We start from the raw sequence: 9352 nt of genomic DNA on the forward strand, positions 1-9352 counted from the left end.
TCTTCTATTTAATATCCATCATTTGATTTTGATTTTACTAACTTTTGATTCTCTTATCTCTCAAAGCTTTCCACTCTTTTTACCAATTGATACTGCTGTAACAATCTTTGTTTTTTTTCTTAAAAATATACTTTTCCTTAATGTACTAGTAATATCAAGTCTATTTATCATTTGCCTAATCTTTTTAGATTTTATTGCGAATTTATTTATTTGAATAATTATTTTCTGTCCTATAAATTATCATTACTATAATCTAGGCTTGTTTTTTTATCTCTATTTATTAACTATTGTCTAATTTTACATCTACTACATCCAGCTTCTCATTTTTATTCTTTAAAATACAATCATCATTCTCTTACTATTGATTCTTGATTTTTTTTATGAAATATATTCTCTTTTACTGTCTATTGTTTTCAATCTTCACCCTTTTTTTCAAACAACTGAGTTTTGAGCCCTTACTCAATTTATGGAATGGTTAAAGGATTATCACAAATATTACTATTGTATTTTTGGTAAACTTTTATAACATGCTTAGGACCAAAAATTGTAACAAAACACCGCGACAAAAGAAATAGCAACAGATAAACACGACTCAACACTAGGAAAGATTTCAGGAGAAAAACAACACCCAGTAAAATAACAACTAGTTTTTGAATTCAAACTAAAAATAAAACAGTTTTTGCTTTAATGAAAGTTGATAGGCACACTTTAAATGGTTAGGCACTTATACTTACATCAAACCCTACGCAATGTACCACCCCCGGCCGAGTTAAAATGCGTAACCGGAAAAGAAGGTGTGCATGCCTGGCACGAACACTCAAAGCGTGTTCTAGCGTGCTGCTCGTACTGACTCAGAGCAAGGGTGAGATGTAGGTGTAAGGGCAGTGCGTGTTCGTCGGGAACCTGGTGCATAAGATCGGTCAAGGCCCGTTCTTACACTGAAAATTGCGGATTGCGAATTGCGAATAGTTTTCGAAAGAAATGAGCCGATTTTTGTTGAGATTACTGATGATCGGAAGGCATACCGACGAAGTTTTTCCGGAGATCGCGATTGAATTAATTATATATTTAAGTCTTAACTACTGTAAATATCGCAATAATTCCTAGGTCCTATTAAATATTTCAGTTTCGAAATGGATCCATGAAATTAATCCGCAGGCCACATGATGAATACCGCACCAGCACAAATCGCGTGTCAAGTGCGCAAATTGCAATGGAAGTCACATGACAAACCAGCTATCTGTAGCTGGATATGGCAGACAACTTTTAGTTGGACAAAAGAAGTCTTGTCTGCTAGTGAAGGTTCCAGAATTTACTGTTTGTACTCATCACAATAAAAAAAGGAAAAAAACAAAAAAATCCCAACTAAATTAACGACCCTTGTGCTACAAATGAAAAGTGCAGCCGCTTTCTCTTTCTGCCTTTTCCCTTTAAAATCGCATTTAATGCTGCAATTGTTGCAGCTCCGACTGCAGAGCTTCATCCCATCGTTCGCTTTTTAATTAAATAAATTCTATTCGTAATCAGTTTAATTGTTTGCCAGGGCGCGCGCATTTACTTGTTCCTCTCACTGCAACGTGGCAAAAGGGAAAAGGAAAAATTAGAGAAGCTTCCGCGCACTGTCCGGAAAATCTTCCAAGTTCAGAGTAAAAAAAAAAGAATGCAACTATTTTCCTCGCCCTTCTGCCGGTGCCGCAACACACACAAATGAATTTAAATTATTTTTATGGCTGCAACTTTTCCCATGATCGCGAACGCGCGCGCCACGTGCAGTGATAAATTTTTAAGCGGGCAATTGAACAAAACAACTCAATTAACTGTGCGCTCTTCCGGTTTTTTTTTTCAGGAAAGGACGTTATAGTGGGAATTTATGTTTAAGGTAACCTTGGCTGTCGCCATTTGGGTGGAAAATGTGGGTTTGAAATCGAACCAGAAGCAATTTGTCGTTAATTTTCATGTCGCGGGAGAAAAGTTTAGCGGAAAAATAAGGTGCTACTTTAGAGCAAACACATACATCGAGGGAAAATACCCCGAACTAAAAGTTTGTCGTGAAATGACACTAATACATCCATATTTTGGACGCATCATTTTAAACATCAGACTGCCCGGGCAGATGGTTATACCAAAATTCATGCCATTTCAATAACAAATACTGTTGAAATAACAGAAAAGGTTTGGAATCTTCTTGAAAAATCCATTTTTGCATCAGAGTTTAATAACAGTTTATCATAACAAAATTTGTTATTGGTTGAAAGCCAAAACAATTTGGGAATATTTTTTTTGTTATGGAAGAATACCGTCAACTGTTATTGGGATGATCGGATTAGTTGTTAAAATAACAAAAAATAATAACAATATTTGTTATAAATGACGTAATATGTTATTGGCCTAGTATTTTCAAATATCAAAAAAAAATATTATATTTCTCGGGTTGCAAATAAAATTGCTAAAAATTAAACAATACTCAATAACAAAACACTGAATTAAAACAAAGAACCAAAATATCGTTACAGATTGAATCAATTTCAAGCTGGCCTCTTTTCCCAAAACGGGTAAATCAATTTGATGGTTCGATTAAAAGTGGGACAGTGCTGGACATGGAAGCCTCGAATTCGTTGAAGAGCAGGTCAATGCCGGTCACGGTTTTGTACCAACTTTTTAATTAATGCAGCTCCCGGACACACTCTGCCATTTCTCCGGGACTGTGTCGTTTACAAGTCAGAAATCACGTACCGAGCGATGTAGTTCTGGGGTTTCAGAGTGGTTCCTATTCTATGGAATGGGATTGTTCAGGAATTTTAAACATAACCATAAAGTAAAGTATAATGTAATTTAAAGTACAGTTTTTGAAGGCGATTTTTTTTAAGTGTAACCATCAGTTGTTAATTATTTTAAATACATTCTGTAACGATTATTTTTTAACACTTTTGAGAATTTATTTGAGGTTTCGAACAACGACTATTTTTTAAGTTGGATAAAACATTGTACGCTTTTGTGTAATTTTGGCAGCTGTTCATACAAAAAGACTATTACAATTTTCAAAAATCGGTATCTTAAAAAAAAAACGTTACTTAATCCACCTTTAGGTGGTTGGTGCCTTCCTCTCATTTAAAGTGATTCCAACCCCCCTAAAGTGTCCACATGTTTATGGATCTCCCCTAACGTTCGCAGCACCTAAGAGGTCCTAATAAAAATAAGTGATGAGTAAAAAAACAGACTACCTACAGACTTTTTGTCAAGATTATACAGACACGGCCTTTGAGGAAAATGGCATCCCTCTACACGGCTTTTTCGTGGCGATCAGACCCGACCAGTTGAGGTTATGTGAATTCAGACCATTTTTTAAACTGATTGTAATTTAAGATAGGTAAGTCAGATCTTGAAAATTCTTACTCCACCTAAAAGGTCTTCTTATATGCTTTCTAAAAATATATAACATGTGAGGGTTTCATGAAAAAACCACCCTTTTTTTTTGAACATAATTTTTTAAATACATGAGAAAACTGCTTGAATTTAAATAGCAACTTAGGGGACGTTAAGACGGATCGATTAAAACCATTCCGGCCAAAATCAGCTAAGCCAGTGACGAGATATTCCAGTGACATTGATTCGGTACACATGTCTACATACAGCCAAACACACAGACATTTGCTCAGCTGGTGATTCTGAGTCGATATGTACAAATGAAGGTAGGCCTAGGAGGTCTAATTAAAAAGTTCATATTCCGAGTGATTTTATAGCCTTTCCTCAGTAAGGTGAGGAAGGCAAAAAGGATTCTCTGATCGATTTTGTGTCTTCGGCAATGTTGCAAGTATTGCTTAGGACTTCTCAGAATAAATAGTTACACTCTAAAAAAATCACTGATTTTTTCAGTTAATCTTTTCACACAAAATATTGGAATGCGCTGAATACCCATTTTTTTCCCTTAGTTTTAGATACAGTAATGTCCCGGTTTTGCACGCATCGGTTTTGCACTGACCCGGTTATGATTCGTGCAGTTTCCTCGGTTAAGCATGGCCCAGTGAACTGAAGCACAGGGCTTATGGGATTTTGGCTATATGGGAAACATTGGCTATAATCCTATGAGTAATTCTCTACGAAATCGGTCTTTTTTCTTCAATTTTAATTTTTGTATTTTTTAATCCGACTGAAACTTTTTTGGTGCCTTCGGTATGCCCAAATCATTAGTTTGTCCATATAATTTTCCATACAAATTTGGCAGCTGTCCATACAAAAATGATGTATGAAAATTCAAAAATCTGTATCTTTTGAAGGAATTTTTTGATCGATTTGGTGTCTTGGGCAAAGTTGTAGGTATGGATACGGACTACACTGGAAAAAAATGATACACGGTAAAAAAAAATTTGGTGATTTTTTATTACTCTTTTTAGCACTAAAACTTGATTTGCAAAAAAATACTATTTTTAATTTTTTTATTTTTTGATATGTTTTAGAGGACATAAAATGCCAACTTTACAGAAATTTTCAGGTTGTGCAAAAAATCATTGAGCGAGTTATGAATTTTTGAATCAATACTGATTTTTTCAAAAAATCGAAATATTGGTCGCAAAAATTTTTCAACTTCATTTTTCGATGTAAAATCAAATTTGCAATCAAAAAGTACTTTAGTGAAATTTTGATAAAGTGCACCGTTTTCATGTTGAATCCATATTTAGGTGATTTTTTTGAAAATAGTCGCAGTTCTTCATTTTTTAAAATTAGTGCACATGTTTGCACACTTTTAGAAAAAATATTTTTGAAAAGCTGAGAAAATTTTCTATATTTTGCTTCTTCGGGCTTTGTTGATATGACCTTTAGTTGCTGAGATATTGCAATGCAAAGGTTTAAAAACAGGAAAATTGATGTTTTCTAAGTCTCACCCAAACAACCCACCATTTTTCAATGTCGATATCTCAGCAACTAATGGTCCGATTTTTAATGTTAAAATATGAAACAGTTGTGAAATTTTCCGATCTTTTCGAAAACAATATTTTCAAAATTTTCAAATCAAGACTAATATTTCAAAAGGGCCAAACATTCAATATTACGCCCTTTTAATTTTCAAATCAAGACTAACATTTCAAAAGGGCCAAACATTCAATATAACGCCCTTTTAAAATGTTAGTCTTGATTTGAAAATTTTGAAAATATTGTTTTCGAAAAGATCGGAAAATTTCACAAATGTTTCATATTTTAACATTAAAAATCGGACCATTAGTTGCTGAGATATCGACATTGAAAAATGGTGGGTTGTTTGGGTGAGACTTAGAAAACATCAATTTTACTGTTTTTAAACCTTTGCATTGCAATATCTCAGCAACTAAAGCTCGTATCAAAAAAGTCTGAAGAAGCAAAATATAGAGAATTTTCTCAGCTTTTCAAAAATATTTTTTTCTAAAAGTGTGCAAACATGTGCACTAATTTTAAAAAATGAGGAACTGCGACTATTTTCAAAAAAGTCACCTAAATATGGATTTAACTTGAAAACGGTGCACTTTATCAAAATTTCACTAAAGTACTTTTTGATTGCAAATTTGATTTTACATCGAAAAATGAAGTTGAAAAATTTTTGCGACCAATATTTCGATTTTTTGAAAAAATCAGTATTGATTCAAAAATTCATAACTCGCTCAATGATTTTTTGCACAACCTGAAAATTTCTGAAAAGTTGGCATTTTATGTCCTCTAAAACATATCAAAAAATAAAAAAAATTTAAAATAGTGTTTTTTTTGCAAATCAAGTTTTAGTGATAAAAAGTTAAATAAAAAATCACCAAATTTTTTTTAACCGTGTATCATTTTTTTCCAGTGTAGTCCGTATCCATACCTACAACTTTGCCGAAGACACCAAATCGATCAAAAAATTCCTTCAAAAGATACAGATTTTTGAATTTTCATACATCATTTTTGTATGGACAGCTGCCAAATTTGTATGGAAAATTATATGGACAAACTAATGATGCAAAATGGCTTCTTTGGGCATACCGAAGGCACCAAAAAAGTTTCAGTCGGATTAAAAAATACAAAAAAAATCGAATGACCGAAATCCTAGAGAACTGCTCCTATGAAAAATCAACCAAACATAAAAAGTGTTTTGGAATCGGGATGACAGCAGCTATCTATTCCAATAAATATTTCATGAATTGTTTTTCTCAAAAATACTTATTTTTCCTGTATTTTGAAAATGCAATGTTTCTCAAAAAATACTCAACATTGTTGTTTCTGCTATACGGGTATCAAATGATCGAGATTTTTATAACAAACATTTTTTTTAATACTCAAAATTAAAAAATACGTATATTTGGAAATTAATGGATAATGGAACATTATGGGTATCAAATAATTGGAAATTGTTCATACATTTTGATAGCAATAATATTTTCTGGGAATACTCAAAATTTTCACAAAACTACGTATTTTCGGAAAAATACTAAAAAATTTAGTTTTTACAATATGGGTATCAAATGATCGAAATGATTTCATACTTTTCGATAGCAAAAATATTTATTGTGAAATACTCATTTTTTTTACAAAACTACGTATTTTCGAAGAAAATACTAAAAATTCAAAAAAATTGCAATATGGGTATCGAATGATCGGCATACATTTTGAAAGCTATAATATAATATGAAAAAAAAATCGCAAAGTTACGTATTTTATTGTATGGATCAAATGATCGGAATTTTTTTTTCGTATATTTCAAAAGTAAGAACAATTTTTTTTAAATACTCGAAATTTTCACAAAACTACTAACTTTGAAAAGTCAACAATGTCTCAACAATTTTGTGAAAATTTTGAGTATTTCATAAAAAAATATTAATGCTATTGATATGTATGAAAACCCATGTTATAAAATACTGAAATTTTTTGTATTTTTTCGAAAATACGTAGTTTTGTGAAAAGCAAAAAAATAAAATAAAAATACAGTCCAGACTCGATTATCTGAAGACCTTGAAAAATTTCACGTTGGAAAATGGAATCTTCGGATAATCGAATCATCTAATCTAATCTAATCTAATCTAACCCTAGCGCAGCCAGTCTTTCGAGGGCATCCTGGAGAATGCCTTAGGTTGATTGACGCCTAGCATCTTCTTGTCATTATCAACATTTGCAGTGCGCCATTGCATTAACATGCATTGAAACATCACAAACGTCGAAGCGGCCAGGCCAACTGCGTAAAGTTAACCGCAAAGATGATTCGTTGAATTGGATTGAGTATGAGCACGAGTGTTCACACAGCAATACATTTCTGAATCTACAGGGGAGGAAGAAACGTGGGGATCCCCCGCTCACGTTCCTGTTTGTTTGGGCAATTAATCGTTGGGAGCACCATGCTAAGAAGTTTTGGTGCTCCGGGACCCTCGAGGATGGGACATCGAATTTCCGCGAATGCCCTGGACACTATTTGCCGTGGTTATAGCGCCACAACTCGCTCTCTGTGGGTGGAAAAATACGAATGAATTGAAATGAAAATTATGGTTTCGTGTCACTCAAAATTTCTTGGAGGAATATTCAGTAAACCCCAAAATTCTGAATTTCTTTCAGTTTTCTTTGATCTTCAGTAAAATCTAATGGAATCTGTTGCAGAAAAACATGCTAAATGAAAGCTAATTCGATGAATATTCTTCCAAAAAAGTCCAAATCATTCAATTTAATCAATATCCTATTATGCATATTGGCAAATACTTTTCTAAGTTTTTGACCCCTAGCTCTGATTGAGGTCGAGAAAAGGAGGGGGAGTTGGGCAAAAAATTATAAAATTGAAACTGCAACATTCAATTTCAACATTTCAATGTAAAAGTTGTTTGATTTTGAAGGGAGAGAGGGGAGAGACAAAAAGTTTGAAAAATATTTACAGCCTAACGTAAAATCGCTTATAAATACAATCATAACTCACCTCAAAACAAAAGATACCTTAGTCCTAAACCAGACATGTCCAGCAAAGAACAATCTTACCTTGTGTCAACGTTCCCTTGATCAACCCTTCTCTCTGCCTCAAACAGCTGCTTTTCTCGTGCCTCTCGCCTTATCTCCAAATAGCAAAGCGAAAACACCTCCTCTCTGCCAGGCACCCCTCTTCATGCAACAGCGGTGAGCGGGCCTCTCGCCCCCGCTCGGCTCGATAACCGCTCTCGCTCCCGTCCGCTCAAACCACCACCACACCGACAAAACAGGACTGCGTCGACACTCGCTGTTATCTCCAAACCCCCACAGATTCTCTTTCTTCCACCGTTTACGTTTCGTTCACAAAAACACAGAAAGGTCTCCCCGAGTTTGTTGTTTTTCCCACATGCTAAGATCGATTCTGTCGCGTTCAACTGAACCACAACAGTTAACAGCCAACAGCTGCTACCAAACACCGCACAATGATCTTTTTTAACTGTTTATCTTAAGCTAGGGGAAATTCTCGTATGTTTGGCATGTTAAGCACTCGCTCCTAACTCCATCCAATTTGCTGATAATCACTTTTTAAACAACTAATTTTGCTAAACTTTTGAAGAAATCTTGCTTGCTCACTTCTCATTGAGCTATTTATCACTCGATTTCAGTTGAAAACGCTTTTAATAAGCTTTAATTGAATGTCAAAGTTCTGACCTGCCAACATTAGAGGCACGCTGGAATTAGATGCTGTTCCCCTATTAGTTCTTTTTTAGTTTGATTTATTTTGTTTTGTTGTTATTTTTCACTTCAGATAAACTTCCCACTGTTTGGCATCGCTGGCTAGCATGCAAGCTGTTCTTGACTTTCATGCAAGTTTTCGTACAAGCTTTCGCGAGAGGTTACCGCACGACTCAACGACGTAAACAAATGCTTCATGAGCCACTGAAATACGCCGAAAAATCACACTGAATCCACATAAATTCACTAAACTCGATAATATTCCGTTTCTTCGATAGATAATCTTCAATTTCACACAAAATAACGAACCGCAAATAACAAACAATACACACAAATTGCAAAATTCCACGGAGCAACACGCTGACCGAACCGACACCCAACCGTGCTGCCAAAACTCCCGAATCTTCGGATAATCGAATTACGAAAAAATATTATTTTCGTTGTCTTATTTTTGATTGTCGAGCTAAAGTATGACCCCTAAACTATTCTAAAGTGATTTAGAATGATTAATTCCAAGATGGCGGCCAAAATAGCGATGATGAAATACTAAAAATATAGGCTTTGTAATTTAGTAGGCAATCAACCACTCAAACTAAACTAAAATTAGGTTGCAGAACTCGAATTAGGGGTAAAAAGAAAGAAAGAAAAAAAAAACGACAAAAATATTAGGATAGTCGAAACTTCGGATGATCGAGTCTGGGCTGTATAAAAAAATAAAATAACAAGCCATAGT

This window comes from Culex pipiens, chromosome 3 (genome assembly GCF_016801865.2).
Source record: "Culex pipiens pallens isolate TS chromosome 3, TS_CPP_V2, whole genome shotgun sequence".
Taxonomy (NCBI): domain Eukaryota; kingdom Metazoa; phylum Arthropoda; class Insecta; order Diptera; family Culicidae; genus Culex; species Culex pipiens.